The following is a 23755-nucleotide window of genomic DNA, read 5'->3' on the forward strand; positions in this document are numbered from 1 at the left end:
TGTAGTATTGATTATTGGCCCATGGTATTGTAACAAAGCCTATTCACAAGTTAATAACAATATCAAAATATAACAAATTGAATTTTATTATCTTTTATTAATTTAACTTTTTATTATTAATTGAGGTAATATTTACATGTTTACACTCATCCCAATATCATTTTTAACTTATTCTTCTTTTTTTTAACCTAGTGTCTTACTAAAAAATAACAAATTCTTATTAAAAATAAATCATTTAACCCAATTTCAATTTATATATTTATTTTATGTTATAAATATTTATTTTATTTTTTCCATTATAAATATTTCTTTTCTTTTTCATTTTCAGTTTAGCATTGGGTTCAAATAAAATATTCACAGATTACAACATCACATTGTAGCACTTCATTTTTCTCTGCGTGGAAATGCTAGAAGAAGTAATACCATCAAAGGGATCTATGGATTTCATGGGATTCGAACTCCAGATGGAGTTTGCATAGGAAATACCTGAAGAGAGCATCAAGGATTTGATGGAGGAAGGGCAAGGTCATTCTGCATGGAGATTTTGGTAATTTTTACATGGGTATGAATTTGGACTGTGGAGAGTTCTTCCTTTTTAATAAAGATGTTTTTTGTTCTTATGGGTAAACAATTTCGAGGGTTTATATGATCAAAGCATAAATTTTATCTAGAGTTGAGGGTTTAATGATTACGATAATGCAGATCTTGAAAATTTTGGTAATTTTTACATGGGTATGAGTTTGGACTCTGGAGAATTCTTCATTTTTACTAAAGATGATTTTTATTCTTATGGGTAAACAATTTCAAGGGTTTATATGATCAAAGCATAAATTTTATGTAGAGTTGGGGCTTTAATGATTATGATAATGTAGATCTTGAAAATTTTGGTAATTTTTACATGAGTATGAATTATTTTGGTAATTTTTACATGAGTATGAATTTGGACTCTAGAGAGTTCTTTCTTTTTACTAAAGATGATTTTTGTTCTTATGGGTAAACTGATCCAGGTGTATGTTGGTGGCCACCCACCTATCCCATTTGGACCCCCACAACTGTCTCTTTCAGATTTTTCAGTTCCCTAAATTATAGCATAGTTTACTATTTTTAGCAGTTTTTCGGGTCTTGAACTTCCGGAGCCGTTTTGAGGCCCTAAACGACGTTTTTTGGGAAATCTGTGGTAACCATGTTGTCTCCCAAAGTGGTAGTGCTCGGATAGATCTTTTTAACGAGCTATTGTACGTGTCAAACGGAGATCGTATGCTAAAGTTACGACCCCGGGAAATTGATGTACCAATTTACCCAAAACGGGGCCCACAATTTGGCGTTTCATCTTCTAGGGTTAGGTTTTGGAATGTGAAGGGTTTTCCATTGTTTCTCAACAATAATAAGGCCTTCGAGCCTCATTGTAACACAGTTTTTCAACAGTTCAGAGGCATGTAGCCACCACATCTCTTCTCAGAGATAAGCTACCATTGCCCTAGCTGGTTTATTTCCATTACTGTTTGTAAGCATATTTCAATATTTTACATTAATGAAATGAAGTATTATTTCTGCTGCATATCTGTGTTTATGGTTATCTCTGTAATTTCTTGCATTCCTGTTTAAGTCCGAATTAGTGTTATCAGAGCGGTCTGCTTTTTTCTCTGTTTTTCTTTGCATGTCCCCAACGAGGTTGGGGTATAAGGAGTTAGGGCTTGAACTGGTCGAACCTTTGCAAGACCAGCCTCGCAAATCCTGACGGCCTCCCATGGCAGATGAGAAGAAAGACGAGGGAGCAGGAGATCTTATCAAAATCTTTCTCGAAGAATCCCTCGAGCGACAACGGAACGCGATGATGGATAGCTTTGCCTAGATCCTTCAGTGGCTACCCAAAAGTGATGCATCGGCTTCCAGCAGCTATTCTGGAAACGCCACGCCCTTTAAGGTACAAGTTAATTTTTAAATCCCCATATTTGAGGGTCAAATAGACGCAAATGCCGTAGATAAATGGTTAAATCTGCTAGAGGGTTATTTTTCTGTTCATGAATTTTCAAGTCGGGAAAAGATCGTTTTTTCTCTTCTCAAAGCAGACCCCCACATCAAGGACTGGTGGGAAACCTACTGCGAGTAGAAGGATGAAAGTACAGGCTCACTATTTTCAGCGCACCCACTTGGAATGATTTCCGGGATGCCATCAAGGAGCAGTACTACCCTATCAAAAGCTATGAAGAAAAATACATCAAATGGACCACATTGCAGCAGGGATGAGACCAAGATGTGCCGGAGTTCACAAACATTTTTCATACCCTTCGCGCACAGTTGGGTATCAAGGATTCTGAGCTACATCTGGTACTCAAATACCACAGCTGCCTACACAGATACATCTAGGAAGAGATGGAGTTCTTGAACATCTCCTCACTCGACACAGCATACCGATTCGCTGTCAAAATCGAGCAAAAGTTCAAACAGAAGAAGCGAGACTTTGGATCTGCAAATCCGAAGCCCAAAGGACAAAGCCAAGGCAGGGTGACCCAAGACAACCCGTCGAAGCCGCAAGAAAAGAACAACACCACGAAGCCGAAGAAGGACACAGGAAAGTGGTGTGAGTTCCATAAGAGTCCCACTCATAACACAAGTGAGTGTCGGACCAAGCAGTCGCTGGTGGCCGAGTTGAAAGCTTGTGAATCAGATGCGTGTTCCGACCCTGAGCCAGAACCCGACAAGGGGAATGGAAAAGGGAAGCAAATCATTGATGCGGATCCCAGCGCCACTATTGCCACTGCTAAGATCTAGAAAAATGAGCCTGAAAATCCAGAGGAAGGGGAGCATCTTTTCCACTCACAGATGTGGGTGAAGGGTTCGCCGCTGCAATTTATTGTCGACAGTGGCAGCCAAAAGAACCTTATTTCAGCAAAGGTCGTGAAGCGGTTGGGCCTACCGACTACACCACACCCCCAGCCATACAGTATCGGATGGCTTCATGAAGGACGAGATCTCAAAGTTCGCCAACAGTGCCGCCTTCCCTACAGCATCAAGCCCTTCACAGACGAGGTATTGTGTGATGTTACACCTCTGGATGTTTGTGATGTATTACTAGGCCAACCATACTTGTGGAGGCGACATGCTGTGTATGAGTCAAGGCCTCGTGCTGTCATTATTTCTTTGAATAATTCATTATACAGGATACCGGAGGTAGCCCCACCTACTGCCACATCTTTGATCATCACTAAGAAAGGCAGCAAGCTCATCTCCCAGACCAGGAAATTCATCTGTCTGGTTCACTCCCAAAGTAAGGGGAAGATTGTCATCACATCCATGACCCCCGCGAAGGGTTCCTCCATGCAACAACAATAGAAAAGGCATACAGTCAAGACAAGACACAAGAACAACTTCTCCTCACCCACAGGGGTACCACACAAGCTTCAGGTGGGCGACAAAGTTTGGTTACATCTGCAGAGAGAACGCCTTACCAGAACCCATCAGAAACTCAGGCGACTTCGACATGGTCCTTACACCAGTACCAAGGCTACATGAAACAATGCTTTGAAGAACAACATTCCTCCATTCCTTGGCTTTCACCGAGTGTTCAATGTGGACCGTCGTCGACCATGCTTCCCACCATTTCTGGACACATCAGAGATTGCTGAACAACTCACCAGAGACCCAGCTCAACAGAAGCTTCCTCATCTCAGGGAGGAACTCAATGCAATGGGGACCATTGCTTCCTAAGGGGGGAGGAATGATCCAGGTGGATGTTGGTGGCCACCCACCTATCCCATTTGGACCCCCACAACTGTCTCTTTCAGCTTTTTCAGTTCCCTAAATTATAGCACAATTTACTATTTTTAGCAATTTTTCGGGTCCTAAACTTCCGGAGCCGTTTTGAGGCCCTAAACAACATTTTTTGGGAGTGCTCGGATAGATATTTCTAATGAGCTATTGTACGCGTCAAACAGAGATCGTATGCCAAAGTTACGACCCCGGGAAATTGATGTACCAATTTATCCAAAATGGGGTCCACAATTTGGCGTTTCATCTTCTAGGGTTAGGTTTTGGAATGTGAAGGGTTTTCCATTGTTTCTCAACAATAAATAGGCCTTCGAGCCTCATTGTAACACAATTTTTCAACAGTTCAGAGGCATGTAGCCACCACATCTCTTCTCAGAGATAAGTTACCATCGCCCTAGCTGGTTTATTTCCATTACTGTTTGTAAGCATATTTCAATATTTTACATTAATGAAATGAAGTATTATTTCCGCTGCATATCTGTGTTTATGGTTATCTCTATAATTTCTTGCATTCCTGTTTAAGTCTGAATCATAAACAATTTCGAGGGTTTATATGATCAAAGCATAAATTTTATCTAGAGTTGAGGGTTTAATGATTATGATAATGTAGATCTTGATTGCGGCCAACAATTCATGAAAAGACAATGCACAAGAAAGCATTTTTCATGTCCTTATTGAGTTTTTGGTAGTTTTTACATGGGTATGAATTTGGACTATGGAGTGTTCTTCCTTTTTACTAAAGATGATTTTTGTTCTTATGGGTAAACAATTTCAAGGGTTTATTTTATCAAAGCATATATTTTATCTAGAGTTGAAGGTTTAATGATTATGATAATGCAGATCTTGACTGCGGCCAAAAATTCATCAAAAGACAATGCACAAGTAAGCATTTTTCATGTCCTTATTGTACAAAGGGCTTAATGATTATGAAAATGCAACTCTTGATTGCGGCCACCAATTCAACAAAGGACAATGGATAAGTAAGCATTTTGCATCTCCTTATTATATAGATCAGTTCGCTCCTCCCTAACTTTTCTAGAGTCAGAATGCATGATTTCTTTTTTCTTTTCACATTTTTTTAGTGTTCGATTGTTTGTGTATGGAATCTATCATGCCCAAATTCAAAGGGCTCGAGTGATGCAAGAAATTTTTTTGGTAGGATGCAAATGCTAGACCTTCCTCAAACTTTGTTACATGAAATTAAAATTTCTTGTAATAATGAACATAAAATATTTTATGTTTCATCCTTAGATTTTGATATCAATGCCTACAATTTTAAACCATGTTACTCTATTTTAAGTAGAATATACTTATATCCGTTAAACCTTACAACTCTCCAAGGCTTAGGTTAATTTCAGCTAAAAAGAATGAACCTGAATGGATTTTACAATTTAGATTCAATGCTTACAGACAATGATTAAAAATGGAAGAACCCAAATGGTATGATAAATTTTACCCACCCATCAATTTCCAAGACCTTTCCTATTATTTTGAACCTAAACATAGAGATTAGAAGAAGAAGAGTAGCCAGGGTGAGGTGGACCCTAACCTGCTTGATACTTTTCAAAATTTGGGCATGCCCTTGACTAGAAGAAGAGATTGACCAACATTGTTGTAAATGTTGTTTTTGACAGTGTTTTCATTGCTACCATGCATAGGTAGACTCTATGGGCAATTGATGTTATCTTTTGTTCGTTATAAGAGGTAATTTTAGAGTACCTTTATGTAGTTAGGAAGTAGCTTGACAGGGTTGTTCGTCCTGCTGATAACTACTATGGTACATTGTATTTTTTTTTTTTAGTGATAGTTCCTTCTATTAAATCCCCAAGCACATTTTGTCACCCATGGAAATATCCACTTATTTAAGGATGAATGAGATGGAGACCAGGCAGTTTGAGAGGACTCTTATTGTTGTAGATGAGAGGAGTTTTTTGAGGTGAGAGGAGTTCTGTGACATACATTGAAGGATGTACTGCACCATTTTATGACACCAATCATCTCCATGCCATAATAATGGATCTCTATTGCACCAAGGGAGCAACGATAAAGTATTCCACTGTAAATAATTGGTATGTCGAGGACGAGGAATGCAGGCGTGGGATTTATAATTTTATTACAAAAAGAGGTTTATGTGATGGAGACAAATCCTATGGGTAAATTGTATCATTATATTTCTATGAAATCTTGGAATGTGTTCAATACAGAAATATGTATGTACTCTTGAATTTATCTATGTTGTAATAAGATCAAGAATAAAGTTGTCATTGCAAATAATTGGGATCTACCATGTAAGTTTACTTTACTACATGGAATTCTTGATTTGTTAGATCCCAACTAGTTAGGGTTGAATTTATTTTTGTTGTAATCAGATTAAGAATAAAGTTGTCATTTTAATCACTGAAATATACCATGTAAAATTTAATGACCACATGAAATTGTTTATTTGTTAGAGCCAAACCTATTAGGATTATGAAGAGTCCTTTTTCATGACAATAATTATGAATTCTCTATTCTTGCTCAAAGAATTACATATTACAGAAAGGTGGAAAATAAATGAGATGCAACTAAATGATTTATGTTTTAAAATGTGTGGAGGGAGTATAAAATCATTTTTAGTTGTGTTCAAATATTTTGGAGCACCCACTAAAGTGCTTCAATTTCCTCCTAGTTAATTCCATTTCTACTATCCCAATGCTTCTAGAAGTCCTTCTCCAAATTGATCTCTTAACTATCTTGGAGGGAAATTGATTACTTGATTGGAACCCACAGATTACAATTTGATTAGGAGCAAGGGATGAGAAAGCTTCATATTCTTCAATATATTCCACAAGTTAAAAGCATATCGTATGATTGCCTTTCTGTTCAATTGATATGAAAATCACTCGACAAATTGTTAGGATTTTGAGACATTTTTCAATGTTTTTTTTTTTGACAGTTATGTTCTCAATTAAAGAAATTAAAGAAAAGGTGAAAATGATGCAATGAAAGGATTTTCTGTTTTAGTGCCTAAGAATGCCTTTCTAATGTGAAGGGCTTGGTATTTTCTTGACTCAAGATTAGTCGCATTTGACTTCCTAACATTTCTTTTAATTTCATTTTTGTTGTGTTTATATTGCTATCCTTGAAGTTGGTGATCTATTTTGTATGTAATAGGAAGTATTAAATACTAGACACTCTGAAAGATGATATTGATGGATGACTGACTTTAAATGACCCTACTTGACACTTTAGTATTACATGATCATGCAAACAAATTATTAATCAATATTAAAGGGAAGATTCTTAACGTCCAATGTTTCTTGGCTTGTCATATAATTACTACATTTTGGCCCCCAATAATATATTTGAGGCTACGTTTTGGTTGTTATTTGTGGAGCTTCCCTTTGGCTCAGAAAAACATTGATCCGTACTTAGACAGGAACGCAACAAATTACAGAGATAACCATAAACAAAGATATGCAGTGGAACTAATACTTCATTTCATTAATGTAAAATACTGAAATATGCTTACAAACAGTAATGGAAATAAACTAGCTAGGGCGATGGTAGCTTATCTCTGAGAAGAGATGTGGTCGCTACATGCCTCTGAACTGTGTTACAATGAGGCTTGAAGGCCTATTTATTGTTGAGAAACAATGGAAAACCCTTAACATTCCAAAACCTAACCCTAGAAGATGAAACGCCAAACTGTGGGCCCCATTTGGGTAAATTGGTACACCAACTTCCTGGGGTCGTAACTTTGGCATACGATCTCCGTTTGACACGTACAATAGCTCGTTAGAAAGATCTATCCGAGCACTACCACTTTGGGAGGCAACATGGGTCTATGGACCCATGTTTCCCCAAATTTCCCAAAAAACGTCGTTTAGGGCCTTAAAACGGCTCCGAAAGTTCAAGACCCGAAAAACTACTAAAAATAGTAAGTTGTGATACAATTAAGGAAACTGAAAATGCTGAGAGAAACAATGGTGGGGGTCCAGGTGGACTTGGCAGGTGCCCACCAATATCCACCTGGATCATTCCTCCCCCCTTAGGAAGCAATGGTCCCCATTGTGTTGAGTTCCTCCATGAGATGAGGAAACTTTTGCTGAACTTGTTCCCTGGTGAGCCACTTGCCCTGGTGAATTAGTTGGCCTGCTTTTACAACTCGATACAATTGGATATTCTATTGGCGAGTGTTCTTGATATGTGTGTCCATGATCCGATCAGTTGCAACTTGTTCCATGCAATCTGGATTTAATTCTGTGGGTGTGAGTTGTTCTGCAATGTCGGATGTGTCTAGCAATGGCAGAAAGTATGGCCGAAGGCGGTCCACATTGAACACTGGGTGCAGGCCAAGGAATGGGGGAATGCTGAGCTCAAATGCATTGTCTCCCACAGCCTTAGTAATGGTGTAAGGACCATATCGGAGTGGTCTCAGTTTCCGATAGGCTCCAGTAAGGCGTTCCTTTTGCAAATGCAACCAGACTTTGTCGCCCACCTGAAACTTGTGTGGCACTCGATGTTGATCATGTCGCTACTTGTACTTGGTGTTTGATTTCTCCAGAATGTCATGGACCTATTGGCAAATATGTTGGATGCGCTCAATGAAGCTGGTGGCCTTATCTGTTTCGGACTCGCCATGAGCTGAATTTATGTGAGTAGCTGCAAGTGGCATGGCCACATCAATGGGGCATAGTGGCTGGGATCCCAAACCCACTTGAAAAGGGATATGGACAGTGGAGCTGTGAAGAGCTCGGTTGTAGCTGTGCTGAACATAGGGGAGGCTCTCGTCCCATGTGCGTGGATGCTTTGAGTTATACATGCGCAGAATGTGCATAATTATCCTATTGACAACCTCTTTCTGGCCATCAGTTTGAGGATGGAAGGCTGTAGACTTCGTAAGTTTAGTGTCTAGCATTGACCAGAGACTGGACCAAAATGTGCTGAGGAACCGACTGTCCCGATTTGAGATAATAGACTGTGGGATCCCAAAGTGCACCCACACTCGTTCAAAGAAGAGTTTAGCAGTGGCTTCTGTTGTGATACTCTTCTTGCAGGATGCCATAATGGCCATCTTTGAGAACCTGTCGATGACCACAAAAACACAGTCATTTCCATGCTTAGTGGAAGGAAGGCCTGACATATAATCCATGGAGATGGATTCCCAAGGTCGACTAGGGGTAGGCAACGGAGTATAGAGGCCGTGCTTCTTGATGGTTGGTTTGGCAATGGCACAGGCAGTACATGATCTGATGTACTTCCCAACATCTTGTCGAAGATTCGGCCAATAGAAATAATTTTGCAGCACTGCCACTGTTTTCTCGACCCCGAAATGCCCAGCAGCCGGACTGTAGTGTGCTTCCCAAATCATCTTGGCACGCTCGTTTGAAGGAACACAAAAGTGACCCAGGTGGCATAACAGGGCATCCTAGAGGTGAAAATTTGGAACATGCCGACCCTCCAAGAGTGTATGGTATGTGTGGCTGAATTCTGGGTCGCCTTTGTAGAGAAGTGGCCAATCAGAAGTCTCATGCCCACAAGAGTTGAGCACGGTGGTTAACGCCATGATCGGTGGTCGACTGAGGTAATCTGCAACATTATTAGTGCTGCCCTTCTTATACTTGATATTCAAGTGGAACTGTTGTAGGTATGTAGACCACTTCTGGTGGCGATCATTCTGTAATTTCCCTTGGGTCTGTATGAACTGCAGGGGTCGGTGGTCTATGTGGATGACCGTTTCCTTCCCCAAAATGTAATGCTTCCATTGTCGGCAGTCCTGCATAATGGAATACATCTCTTTATCATAAGTGGGGTATTTCCGGACTGTGTCTGAAAGTGTTTCACTATGATATGCCACTGGATGTCCATGTTGAGTAAGGATTGCCCCAATCGCATAGTCAGAGGCATCTGTCTCAACCTCAAATGGTTGTTGTAAATCTGGTAACGCGAGCACTGGTGCTGTGCAGAGGCGATCCTTCAACTCTATGAATGCCTTCTGTTGAGATTTAGACCAAAATAATTTTGCTTTCGCTCCTCCCTTGGTGACTTGACTCAAGGGCTAAGTAATATGAGAAAACCCCAACACAAACTTGCGGTAGAAGTTGGTAAGACCTAGAAAGCTGCGGAGCTCTATTAGAGTGGTTGGTGATGGCCAATCCCGAATGACTTGGATCTTGGCTGGATCCACATGCACCCCCTATTCATCAATGATGTATCCCAGATACTGAACCTGGGTCATGCAAAAGTGCATTTCTCCAAATTGGCACATAGCTTGTGTTGTCGTAGTGTTTGGAGAACCTGTCGGATGTGGTGGAGGTGCTCTTCCCAACTCTGGCTGAAGATCAGAATGTCATCCAAGTATACTACTACAAATGAGTTGGTGAATGGCCACAAGATGTCATCCATTAGCCTCATGAAGGTGGCGGGAGCATTCGTCAATCCGAAAGGCATAACCAACCATTCGAAAAGGCCCTCCTTGGATTTGAAGGCAGTATTCCACACATCAGAGGGTTCGATTGGTACCTGGTGATATCTTTACTTCAGATCGATCTTGCTGAAATATTTCGCCCCCTTTAGTTGGTCCAGGAGGTCATCAATCCGCGGGGTCGGGTACCTATTACGGACAGTGATCTTGTTCAGCGCCCGATAGTCAATACAGAGTCTCCACGTCCCATCCTTCTTCTGTACCAACACGATCAGGCTCCCACAAGGCAATGAACTCGGACGGATGTGACCTTTCTGCAGGAGCTCCTGAATCTGCCTCTTGATTTCATCATTCTCCAGAATGGAGCACCGATAAATTGGTCCATTGGGTAGCAACGCACCTGGGGTTAGATCGATGGAGTGCTTGACCTGACAGTGCAGAGGAACCCCTGTGGGGGAGGTGAAGATGTCCTCGTACTCCTCCATGACCTTGTCCATCTGTAGTTGTCGAGAGGGGCCCTGTTTGGAGGCCGCGGCCACTGTCTTCTTCTTTCCTTGAGGGCGTATCATCAGGAAAACAAATTTCCTGGTTTTGGAAATGAGCTTACTGCATTGTTTTGCAGTAATCAAAGAGATGGTGGTAGGTGGTGCTACCTCTGGTATCCTGTAAAAATTATTTCCCAATGTAATAATAACAGCACGGGGCCTTGATTCATACACAACATGTCGCTTCCACAAGTATGGTTGTCCTAATAATACATCGCAAACTTCAAGGGGAGCAATGTCACACAATACCTCATCCATGAAGGGCTTGATGTTGTATGGAAGGCGACACTGCTGGCTCACGCGAAGATCTCGTCCTTGGTGAAGCCACCGGATGGTGTATGGTTGTGGATGTGCTGTGGTCGGTAAGCCCAACCGCTTCATGACCTCTATCGAAATGAGGTTCTTTTGGCTCCCACTATCAAGAATGAACTGTAGCGCGGAGCCCTTTACCCACATCTGGGAGTGGAAGAGACACTCCTCCTCCTATGGATCTTCGGGTTCATTTTTCTGGATATTGGCGGTAGCAACAGTAGCATTGGGATCCGCATCAATGATCTGCTTCCCTTTGTCATTCCCCTTGTCGGGTTCTGACTCAGAGTCGGAACATGCATCTGATTCTGAAACCTTTAGCTCAGCCACCAGTGACTGCTTGGCCCAACACTCACTTGTGTTGTGAGTGGAGCTCTTATGGAACTCACACCATTTTCCCGTGTCCTTTTTCGGCTTTGCAGCACTGTTCTTTGCTTGCAGCTTCAGCGGGTTGTCTTGGGCTGCCCCGCCTTGGCTTTGTCCTTTGTTCTGTGGTTTAGGGGCACCTTTCCCTTGCTTTGGATTTGCAGATCCAAAGTCTCGCTTCTTTTGTTTAAACTTCTGCTTGACCTTGACGACATATCGGTATGTTGTGCCGAGCGAGGAGATGTTCAGGAATTGTATTTCTTCCTGGATGTACCTGTGCAGGTAGCCGCGGTATTTGAGTATCAAATGCTACTCCGAATCCTTGATACCCAACTTTGTGCGAAGGGTATGGAAAATATTGGTGAACTCCTGCACTTCTTGGTCCCTTCCCTGCCACAGCGTGGTCCACTTTATGTATTCCTTCTCATAGCTTCCGACAGGAAAGTACTGCTCCTTGATGGCATCCTGGAATGAATTCCAGGTGGGTGCAGCTGAAAATAGTGAGCCAGTACTTTCATCCTTCTACTCGCAATAGGTTTCCCACCAGTCCTTGACGTGGGGGGCTGCTTTGAGAAGAGCAAAAACAATATTTTCCCGACTCAAAAATTCATGAACAGAAAAATAACCCTCTAGCAGATTTAACCATTTATCTACAGCATCTGCGTCTATCTGACCCTCGAATATGGGGATTTCAAAATTAACTTGTACCTTAAAGGGCGTGGCGTTTTCAGAGTAGCTGCTAGAAGCCGATGCATCGCTTCTGGGTAGCCAATGAAGGATTTGGGCAAAGTTGTCCATCATCGTGTTCCGTTGTCGCTTGAGGGCTTCTTCAAGCAAGATTTTGATAGGATCTCCTGCCCCCTCATCTTTCTTCTCATCTGACATGGGACGCTGTCGGGATTTGCGAGGCTGGTCTTGCAAAGGTTCGACCAGTTCAAACCCTAACTCCTTATATCCCAACCTTGTTGGGGACATGCAGAGAAAAACAGAGAAAAAGCAGACCGCTCTGATACCATTGATCCGGACTTAGACAGGAATGCAACAAATTATAGAGATAACCATAAACACAGATATGCAGCGGAACTAATACTTCATTTCATTAATGTAAAATACTGAAATATGCTTACAAACAGTGATGGAAATAAACTAGCTAGGGTGATGGTAGCTTATCTCTCAGAAGAGATGTGGTGGCTACATGCCTCTGAACTGTGTTACAATGAGGCTTGAAGGCCTATTTATTGTTGAGAAACAATGGAAAACCCTTAACATTCCAAAACCTAACCCTAGAAGATGAAACGCCAAACTGTGGGCCCCGTTTGGGTAAATTGGTACACCAACTTCCCGGGGTCGTAACTTTGGCATACGATCTCCGTTTGATGTGTACAATAGCTCGTTAGAAAGATCTATTCGAGAACTACCACTTTGGGAGGACCCATGTTTCCCCAGATTTCTCAAAAAACGTCGTTTAGGGCCTCAAAACGGCTCCGGAAGTTCAGGACCCGAAAAACTGCTAAAAATAGTAAGTTGTGCTACAATTAAGGAAACTGAAAATGCTGAGAGAAACAATGGTGGGGGTCCAGGTGGACTTGGCAGGTGGCCACCAATATCCACCTGGATCAAGCATCGAGGATAAATGTCCACTGCATTGACATTGGACATCATCAAAGAGGAATTCACCAAAATCAGTAGAGGACATGGGAGAAATTAGTACAATGAGCGGATAATGCTAGAGAAACACTGAGGCACCATAATTTCTTGTGTATTTAGATTCACTCAAAATTAACTAGTCACAAAAGGTACCTTTTTTCCGAATCTTTTCATGTATACATAAATACTAAAAACATAACTTTAGACTAACTATTAAAACTAATAATTATCTGATAGTCATAATTTATAATTAAATAGTATAATATGATTAATATTATAGGACACAACTATAGGGTCCGACTGTGAGGTACATTGTGACAATATATGTACACTTCTCATTGTATTAAACAATCATCTCTCAGAGTGTGATATCCATCCAACGAAATGTACTCCAAGAGGCCATTGTGGGATTGAAATTTTTTCTTTCAGTGGAAAAGTGGTGATATATTTTCTTAGGCCTTAGTGTTCTACTTCCCTAAGGTTTTGACACTACTGATAGCTAGCACCTTCATTCAACCAAGTGAGGTACTCATCTTGTAAAGTTGAATCATTTTGTCTCCACAATCCAATATGATGTTGGATCAATCTCATGATCCTAAAAACATAGGTCATAATAGCGATGAACTTTTATTGCGGGCAAAATAATATCCAAATTTAAGGAACATGACTCTTTTAGAACGAAATAAGGATATTTTTTACATTGGTCTTTTTTTTTCCATTTGTTTTCACAAGTTATCTATTGTGTCATATTTTAACATGTAGCTTAGTTGGTATGATTGTGCCTAAGGTTTTGTTGAAGGTTGAATACTAAGTTCCTAAGGTGTTATTTTCTATGGTGACGTTTTATTTGTTTTGTTTATACAAGTCTTCTAGCTGCATAGTGGCCACAATCAAATGTTGAGGTATATGTTGTATAAATCTTTTATAGTCTAATTTATTTTATATTCAAGTATTCATCATCTTTCATGTCTTATACTCTGCATTGTATATTCTTTCATTTTCAGGAGAGGAACTCAATATTGATGGTAAGAAGCAGCAATTGAAGAAAGAGGAGCACAATAACGCTGGAGCAACAAATGCAAAATGATAGAGAGAAGAGAATTTGTCTAGTGATACCCTTAGAGCCAATATCTTGCATAAGACACATTCATAGAGACTGATGGTCAAGTCTTCAGAGTTAGTGAATTCAATTGTAATGCTTTGGCAACACAGTGATAATGTTTTGAAATGATAAAACAATATTTCATGTGTAAATTGTAGTCCAACCGATATTGAGTTGGAAACTCAAATTGTGATACTTGATATTTTATATAATGAAATTTATATGGTTGAATTTATTTTTATTTGCACTTGATATTATTTAGTCTTGTAATTAACATATGTAACTTTGCATTGTCATATTAGATAAACATGCTAATTGTATGACATTTTTTTAAATTTAGTCGCAAAATCATACTAATTAATTTATGTTGATTAATAATAAACACAAAAAATCAGTCTAAAACTACTAAATTAGTAGTTTATATTAATTAATGATGAACATGAATAAAATGAATATATGATTGAATTAGTCGTTTATAATGATTATGAATGAAATTAAATAAAATGAATAGAAACTACTAAATCATTCGTTTATATAATGAATATAAAAATACCGAAAATATATAAATGACTATTGCAAATGATAAAGTTTTTATTAAAATGATGACTAAATTTTGCATATATATGACTATTAGTAGCTAATTTATAGTGTCTTATAACATGACTAAAATTTAGCCATATTTCTTTGATCATTAATTGGTTTTAAATGATGACTAAAATTTTCATATATATGAATATTAGTAGCTAATTTATAGTATCTCATAACACGACCAACATTTTGGTCATATTTATTTGGTCATTAATTGGTTTTCTCGAGGATTCATATAGTAATATATTTTTTTGTATATTTGGTCATTAATTGCGACAATTAATGACTAAACCAATGAAAAATTAATGACCAAATTTATGACTAAATATACTACTAGATGGTAAAATTGAGGAAACCAATTAATGACTAAGCTAAAAATGACTAAAAGTTGGTCGCGTTATAAGATATTGTAAATTGGCTACTATTGGTCACTCACTGAAAAATGGTTGTTTATATGCAAAATTTAGTTGTTTTTTTAGTAGCTAATTGGTCATTTTGTACTAGTGAATAGAGAGATAAAAGACAAGATCCTAAAAAGAATACCACCATTCTATTATGAAGGAGAAGTTTCCTTTTATAAGTTAGGTGCCTTATTATTAACTTGATTACAAATAGTTTTCATGGAAACAGCAAAACATTATCTAGATTTTGTCTTCCTTATTTTAAGTTGTCCAACTAATGGCTTAAGAAAACACAAATACATATTTTAGATATTTCCTTCCTTATTAGAAGTTTCTCAACTAGTTTATATGAGAAACATCAAATACATTATTATATGTTTCCTTCCTCTTTACAAGTTGCCTTGGAAGGGTACACATTTATTGGTTTCCCAATCCCTCCTTGTTTGGAGTCAGAAGCATCCATTCTTTTGCCACCAAATGAGGAAAATTGTGTTGTAATGTATGTGTAGTCAATGGTTTTTCCAGGGCTAACATTATAACCAGTTATAGATGTAGTTTCCCTACCCAATAATCAAAAGGTTAATCTATGAGGAATTATATATGGATAGATACATGTATCTTAAACAATATGAGAAAATTTTCTCAATGGAGGATCCAATCTGGGAAACTAGAGAGTGTAGACCCCTTCCCAGACCGACTATACCGATGAGTTTGAAAATTCATTTCCTTGCAGATGACTATAGCTGAACATAAAGTGTCGAAAGGATGTTATTTTTTAGGAGCGTATTGTCGTAAGACTGAGTGTCTCATTATATAAGACTCCAAAGGTATTTGAATCATCTCCATACACATAGATGTAGTCACAATTTTCTTGGAAATCACAGGCACAAAATTTTCCAAATACATTCAAGGCTAAACAAAAGTAGCTAGAGAAAGACACATTCGTGTAGGATGATGATTAGAAGGGATCACACATTGGATCATTTTTTCTACATGAGAATTAATAGAAGGTTGGAGCTACATCTAGATCAAGTCATTTCTTGTGTTGAGGATGAAATGAAAATTTAATGGTATGGGACATCATATCCTCATCTACATAATATATTCACCTCGTGCATAATCAAGAGGACTATAAAAACTCTAGGAATTTTGGGGAGTATAATGTTGGAACCTATGCCACCATAGTATGACTTTGTTTGATTCCTTGACGTAGTTGTTCAACATTTGAAAGGTGGTGACCTTCCATGAAGGGAGAGATAAGGGAATATTTGTGTATGATATCTACTGGTAAAATTTTAGTATGTGGATCAGTGATTGGTGCTTTGGATTCAGCCTTAACTTCATTGTTTGTGCAACTTCCATACACCGAGAAAGCATACTGTCACACGGAATAAGTCGATCTTGCGGACAAGATAGACCTTCCTAGAATCTAAAGAAGACCTAATGACAAGCAAACCAACCAGACACTATCTTTCTCTAAATATGCTTTAATAAACAAAGGAAAACAAGTGTTTTTAGGGCCTACCTTAGGTCCAATGAAAGTTTGTGGATGCCCTTGCTCCTTCGATCCAAATGAGCTCCTTTGTCACGAATCTGCAAACACAAACAAGCAAACAAATTAAATAGCACCTGAAAAGCCAATATCATAAAACATATTTAACATGAAAGTCAAGGAGTTCGTGAAACAAATAACATGAGATACTTGAGGAGAAAAATGAGTTTGATTATATTAATTCAAAAGAAGAAGAACTTTACAACCTATGCCTTGACGATGTACAAGCTCCTCCTAGGGTCTAGCAAGAAGTCTCCTCTACTTTGACAAGTTTCACTCACTTCCCAATGAAGCCAAAAAGGTATGTGATCTCTCCTCTTAAGCTCAACTAGGAAGTCTTAATTTCACCAGCATTTACCCTAAAAAATGTTCAACTTCTAACCTCCCCAGCAACCAGCCCAATGCCTGAATTTATAGTGCCATGGAGGGAAGTTACTAGGTCCTCCTTCAAAGGGATAAAGCCCTCCTTCAAAGGGATAGCTCCTCTCATCAAGGGATTAGCTCCTTCTCTTTTGGGATGCATGAACCACCTAAGAGCGGCAAATCCACGTCAAAATTCCTTCTAGAATCATCTAAAATTAACCCAAAGTGAGTTTTTTTAGAATAAACTTGCGCCTTTTTGACTTTCACAGGGGTCCGCACCCACACCTTTAGGGATAGAGCAGGCAGGTCCGCAGTTTTTGTAAATAGAAGGTGCGGGACCACAGATAACAGTGAGAGAAAGTGCGGAACCAAAGTTTCATTGATTTTCAATGTCTTTCTCTCATTTTCGAAGCTTAACTTGAAGAGCTGAGGTCTCAGACCTGCTTAGGAGGATAGTACAAGTGATGATAGACCCATACTGACTACAAATAATCATGGTGACGATATTTTTGTGTAACAGATTGCCCCCTAAAGTGCGAAGTCTGTAGTAGATGAGGATTTCATTTATCATTTAGGAAGAGTGAAGTACTTTATCATTTCGAGGATCATCTTGTGGAGAGCCCGGTTGGAACTTGTAAAAACATTCAATGCAAGATATATATATGAGATCATATCATCGCTGAGGTAGGCATTCCCATACTCAGATCAAAACTGACTTAGAAAACTAACTACTGCTCTGATATATGAATGATCTTGTAATACATCACAAGTATAGACTCATGTGGACACAGTATGGATGCAGCCATCTGTTTATGAATAGTCCATTATATAATGAATACAAAATTCCTCGCAGCCTGGATTGTGGGAACTAGATCTAGGGTCTTCATTTCCACTTCCCGAAATAGTACGATTCTATCCATGCGAATGAGTGTGTTGAAGTCGAACATGGTAGAAACCACTTGATTACCAATCAATGATGTAAACTGTTAACAAGTGTGAGAGAAACCACCAGTGATGTCAATGGTTCTCAAAGTACCCAGTACAATCCATGAGATGTGAATAAATGTGTTGATGTTGAACATGTCACGGAATCCTTTGATTGAAGGTCAATGATGCAACCTCTCGTCAAAGGCAAGAAACCTGCCGTTGAGGCATGCAGATCCCAAGGTACTGACGATTTCTAGATCATCTTTCTAGATAATGAGTTGAAGTCGATAGAAAGAGATCCGTCGCAGGCAAGCCCACAACACGAAATCATAGATCAAGTTGAAGAAATTTAGTTGCAAGGACTGACTCAGGGATGGTCAATATGGATGACAGATATTTTGCAGATGAATGGCTTATTTGCAGTGACCTCTTGAACACATAACGACACAACAGATGGCTTGGTGACAATTGACCCAAAGTTAATACCCTGAAACTGGCTGAAGACTTTCAATGTGGTTTGATCAACTGTTAGGCAAAGGATTTCCCAACCCAGGTGAATAAAAGTGTCGTGTTCAAGAGTAGTTACAAAGTATGACAAACAGACTCATTTTTCTCTCCTTTCCCCCACCATTTCTGGCAAGTACCTCTTTATTTTTGACAAGCTTGAGGAGGATAACATTTTCTTGATTATAAGCTCATCCTTTGGATGAGTCCAACTTAGTTTAAATTCGAACCCTAAGAAGGAGTGGTTCGTTCCTGTTTGTAATTGAACAGACCCTTTACTGTGAAATTTTAACGAGTCCAGTATAGGAGAAACTCGGCATTTTTCAATTTTAGAGAGTCTGAAAAAACTTAAGAAGACTCCAAGGTTGACCTTTTTCGTAAATTTGTGTCTCCCAAGCCTGAAAAAGTATAAAATAATACTTGAGAGAACTGCTTGATCTTTACGACCAAGGAGTACATTTCGTAATTAGTGCCCTTGATCCGAAAAAGTAAAAAAGCGATCAATGACACGTCGTTTTATAACCAATATTGAATTTGAAACGACAAAAATCCAACAATCTTTTCATGTTTTTACGGTCAGAAAAAGAGCTGTAAGTGGACCGTCTTTTTAGTTCCGTTTTAACGAGTTTAAAAAGAAAAACTCGGCGATCTTTTCATGTTTTAGGAGTCAGAAAAGAGCTTAAAGGTGACTCTAAGGTTTCACTTTTTCGTAAGTTTTAACGAGTTCGAAAAAATGATAAAAATGTACTCATGGTTTTCACTTTTTCGTAAGTTTTAATGAGTTCGAAAAAATGATAAAAATGTACTCATATGGCCGACTTTCAATTTAATTTACGAGCAGGAAAAGACGGAAAGAACTCGACATTTTCATTTGTTTTACAAGAATGAAAGATAGCAAAATAATCTTGGGATTTTCATGAGTTTAACGAGTCTTGAAAATAACTGAAATTGACTCGAGATAGGTTTCATGTTTACAAAATCTTGAAACAGAGAAAACTATGCTTCAAAGTAGTTTCATTTTTACACAAGCTTGAAATAGAGAGAAAACTGTGCTTGATGTCCCCTAAGCGTAACTGCTAGAGCGCATGCCCCCCAGCTTCATTTCATTCAACTAAGTACACTGCTGGTAATTATTAGCTGGATGGAATGAAGGTTCAGTTACGAGATCATTTGAAAGACTCGACCTACAACTGTAAGAAAATTATGCAAAAAACTGAAATAACTAACCTAAATATACAACTTAACATTTATGAGATCTAGTCAAACTCTCAACTCAATTAGGGGAGGATTTGTTTCATTTTTTAACAAGCTTGACACAGGAAAAGAACTATGCTCGGATTCAGTTTCATGTTTACGCAAGCTTGAAACGAAAAACTATGCTTGTTATAAGTTCGCATGCCCCCAGCATAATGACCCAAATCAAGGTACATGCCCCCCAAGTTTCATTGCATTCAACCAGGTGGATGAAATGAAGGTTTACTCTCGAAATCTTGGAAAGACTCGTGGGAGTTGTTTCATTTTTTAGTGAGGTTGACACAGGAAAAGAACTATCCTCAAAACCCTTGTTTCATTTTTTAAACGATATTGACACAAGATAAGGAACTATGCTCATAACTACTCTCTACAATCTACCTAACAAGGAACTATACTCTAAAAACCTTGATTCATTTTTTAACGAGCTTGACACAAGACAAGGAACTATGCTCTAAAATCCTTGATTCATTTTTTAACGAGCTTGACACAAGGCAAGGAACTATGCTCATGAATACTCTCTACAATCTACTTATATAACCTACCCTTGTTTCATTTTTTAAAGAGCTTGACACAATACAAGGAACTATGCTCAAGACTCCTTGTTTCATTTTTTAACAAGCTTGACACAAGACAAGGAACTATTCTCAAGACTCCTTGTTTCATTTTTTAACGAGCTTGACACAAGACAAGGAACTATGCTCAAGACTCCTTGTTTCATTTTTTTTTAACGAGCTTGACACAAGACAAGGAACTATGCTCAAGAAGTTCGCATGCCCCCCAACATAACGATGCAAAGCAAGGTACATGCCCCCCAAGCTTCATTGCATTCAACCAGGTGGATGGAATGAAGGTTTACTTTCAAGACTCAACTTGAAAAGGGAGTTGTTTCATTTTTTAATGAGGTTGACACAAGAAAAGAACTATCCTCATACTCATTGATTCATTCTTTTTTAATGAGGTTGACACAGGAAAAGAACTATCCTCATACCTGATACATTTTTTAACGAGGTTGACTCAGTAACAGGAACTATCCTCTGACCAACTGATTCATTTTTAACGTGGTTGACACAGGAAAAGAACTGTCCTCATACTCACTGATTCATTTTTTAACGAGTTCGACACAGTAAAAGGAACTTTCCTCGAAACATCCTGTTTCATTTTTTAACAAGGTTGACACAGGAACAAAACTATCCTCACTGCAGCCTGTTTCATTTTTTAACGAGGTTGATACAGGAAAAGAACTGTCCTCATACTCGCTGATTCATTTTTTAATGAGGTTGACTCAGTAACAGGAACTATCCTCAACGCAACCTGTTTCATTTTTTAACGAGGTTGATACAGGAAAAAACTATCCTCGCACTCACTGATTCATTTTTTAACGAGGTCGACACAGTAAAAGGAACTTTCCTCGAAACACCCTGTTTCATTTTTTAACAAGGTTGACACAAGAACAAAACTATCCTCACAACAACCTGTTTCATTTTTAACGAGGTTGATACAGGAAAAAACTATCCTCACACCTGATACATTTTTTAACGAGGTTGACTCAGTAACAGGAACTATCCTCTGACCAACTAATTCATTTCTAACGAGGTTGACATAGGAAAAAACTATCCTCGCACTCACTGATCATGGCTTCCAACTGGAAGAAAGACATGTCAATGGACACACCTTGATCATGGCTTCCAAAAGGTCTTCATCAGAAGGAAGAATAGTTCTTTGGAAGGAACACATGTCAAGGGACTCAAAATGGATAAGAACATCGTGTTCAAGTAATCCCATAGAGTTTTCCATGTCAATTACCGGATCTAAATCAAAGGAAGATGAGCAAACAGTGAGAGGCTCACTTACATCAGTAACTGAAAACATGGGACCAGTTGCCACATAATTAACCCGTGGCAGGGTAGATACCACTTGAGTATCACGAACATTTAATGCTGTCATATTATTGGTTGTTGAAACAAGACTAGGGAACAAAATCTGGTCTACAGTCACAATATTTACATTGTAAGGGAAAGACATCACGCGAAAGAGTGTCGATACGATATATTTCATTGCATAAACATAGTCTCTCCCAAGGAGTAAATTGAAATCCAAGGGACCTCGAACTACCATAAGATCAATATAGACAGTTTTACCTTCCAAGGTAATGGAAAAATTAGGAAGGATCCCTAAAGGTTCACTAATGGTTCTGTTAAAAGCTTTTAGATTCTGCGTAATAGGCGCAAGCTGAGGGGAACCCAAAGCTTTCCAAGCAATTGAGGATAAAATACTAACAGAAGCACCTTCATCTACCTGCGTTCGATGCATGTCCCTACCACCAACCTTGACAATGATTTGGAAACGGATGGAGGAAGGAAGACGATGTTCTGTCAATCTATTCCAATCAAAGGAAAAGGCCTCAGTACTTGGAGGGGGTTCCATAGAAACAGGTGAAATGCCCCCGGCGTAGAAGAATCTGATGTAACAAAAAGAACCTGAGCGGTATGAAGTTCACTCTCTAAAGGGAAAGTGGGATCGACCGAATGTGAAATTGAATTGACCACTTGATCAACTAATGGATCATCAACCTGAGTGACATGAGTTTCACTCTCCAATGGAAGAGTGTGATCAACTGTATTTGAAATTAGATCAATCACTCCATTAGTTGACGGTAGGTTGGGAGAAAGTTTACGGTAACCAGTTGGAAATTCTTGCTGTGGAATAGTAAGGTTTTCCAACAATTTTGAGGCTTCATCCATGTGAGGGCAAATGTGAGTTTGATGACTCCCTTTGCATAACTTACATGGAGACCTAACTTTACCCTTTTTCCCAAGAACCTGACTATCACTGGTTGATGGATCAATGGAAAGTTGATGAGATTTTTCTGACCATACTTCCAAGACCTTTGGAATACCAGGATAATTGATAAGGAAGTGGTCACCCTTACAAATCCTGCAAGGGTATTTGGGTTTATGATGCATGTTGGAGTTTTCCTCAACACAACTAACACTTACAGCCATGGTTGGTTGGTTGACTTCTTTCTTATATTGCTTCTTCTTCTTCTTCTTCTTCTTCTTTCCTTTCTTCTTCTTCTTAGCCACCTGGTTACTAGCATCGAGGCTTTTACCAAGCGAAGAGGAAGAAATGGAGGAAGAAAAATTAGGCGAAGAAGGTAAAGGGTCAACACAAGGTTGGTGATGTTGAGATGGTGAACTCTGTTGAGGTGAAGCATTTGGTTGAGGTGGAACAATTGGAGTATTTGGGGCCAACGAAGTTGAAAATAACCATATTGGTAAACCTATTGTAAATCCAGGTAATGAAAAAGTAGCCATATAAGGAGGACCAACATTTCCAAAGAAAGGAAAAGTACTAGGATTCTCGTTAAGAGGGGTTCCTTGGTCGGTAAATTCCGGAATAGTTGCCATTATATTCAACTTCAGTGAATTTTATTAACAATTTAAAATTGAAATTAATAATTCACAATTCACACCTATGGTCTCTAAAAGTAAAAACAAACAAATTAACACGCGCTATCAAATCTAGGAGTCAAACCACACAGAAACAGTAACTTTTTGTACTAAAAACACTAGTTGGTGATGAAATCCAACGTCGCAGAATTCAATACAGAAATGGCGGTTGGAATAGTTACCCCGACAACCTGCTTAATGAATAGACTGGAACAAGTTTCTCCACTAAACGGTCTTGAGTGAAGAGAACCCCCCAGAAAATCCAAGTGAGTCTAGCCGACGTCTGCTCCAGGTACAGTGGGATCTTCCCTCCACCGTCACCTTAGGAAAGAATCCTATAGAATATGGTCACTAAGGTTACCAACAGAAACAAATATACCTGGGGGAACGATCTATGATCCGATACACATGCAAGGGCAGAGTAACAAAGCTCAATCCCCTTGAAGGCTCCTTGATATAATCCAAGGTTTACCAACAAGTGACCCCAGGCTCCTCGACGATGGTTAATCCGAGGTTTACTGTTTTTAATACGTGAATATCTGGCGTCGTTCCCAATGAGGAAGGATTGATTCCC

This window comes from Pinus tabuliformis, chromosome 5_2 (genome assembly GCF_031772625.1).
Source record: "Pinus tabuliformis cultivar Carrire ecotype Pingquan chromosome 5_2, CPIR1, whole genome shotgun sequence".
Lineage (NCBI taxonomy): Eukaryota > Viridiplantae > Streptophyta > Pinopsida > Pinales > Pinaceae > Pinus > Pinus tabuliformis.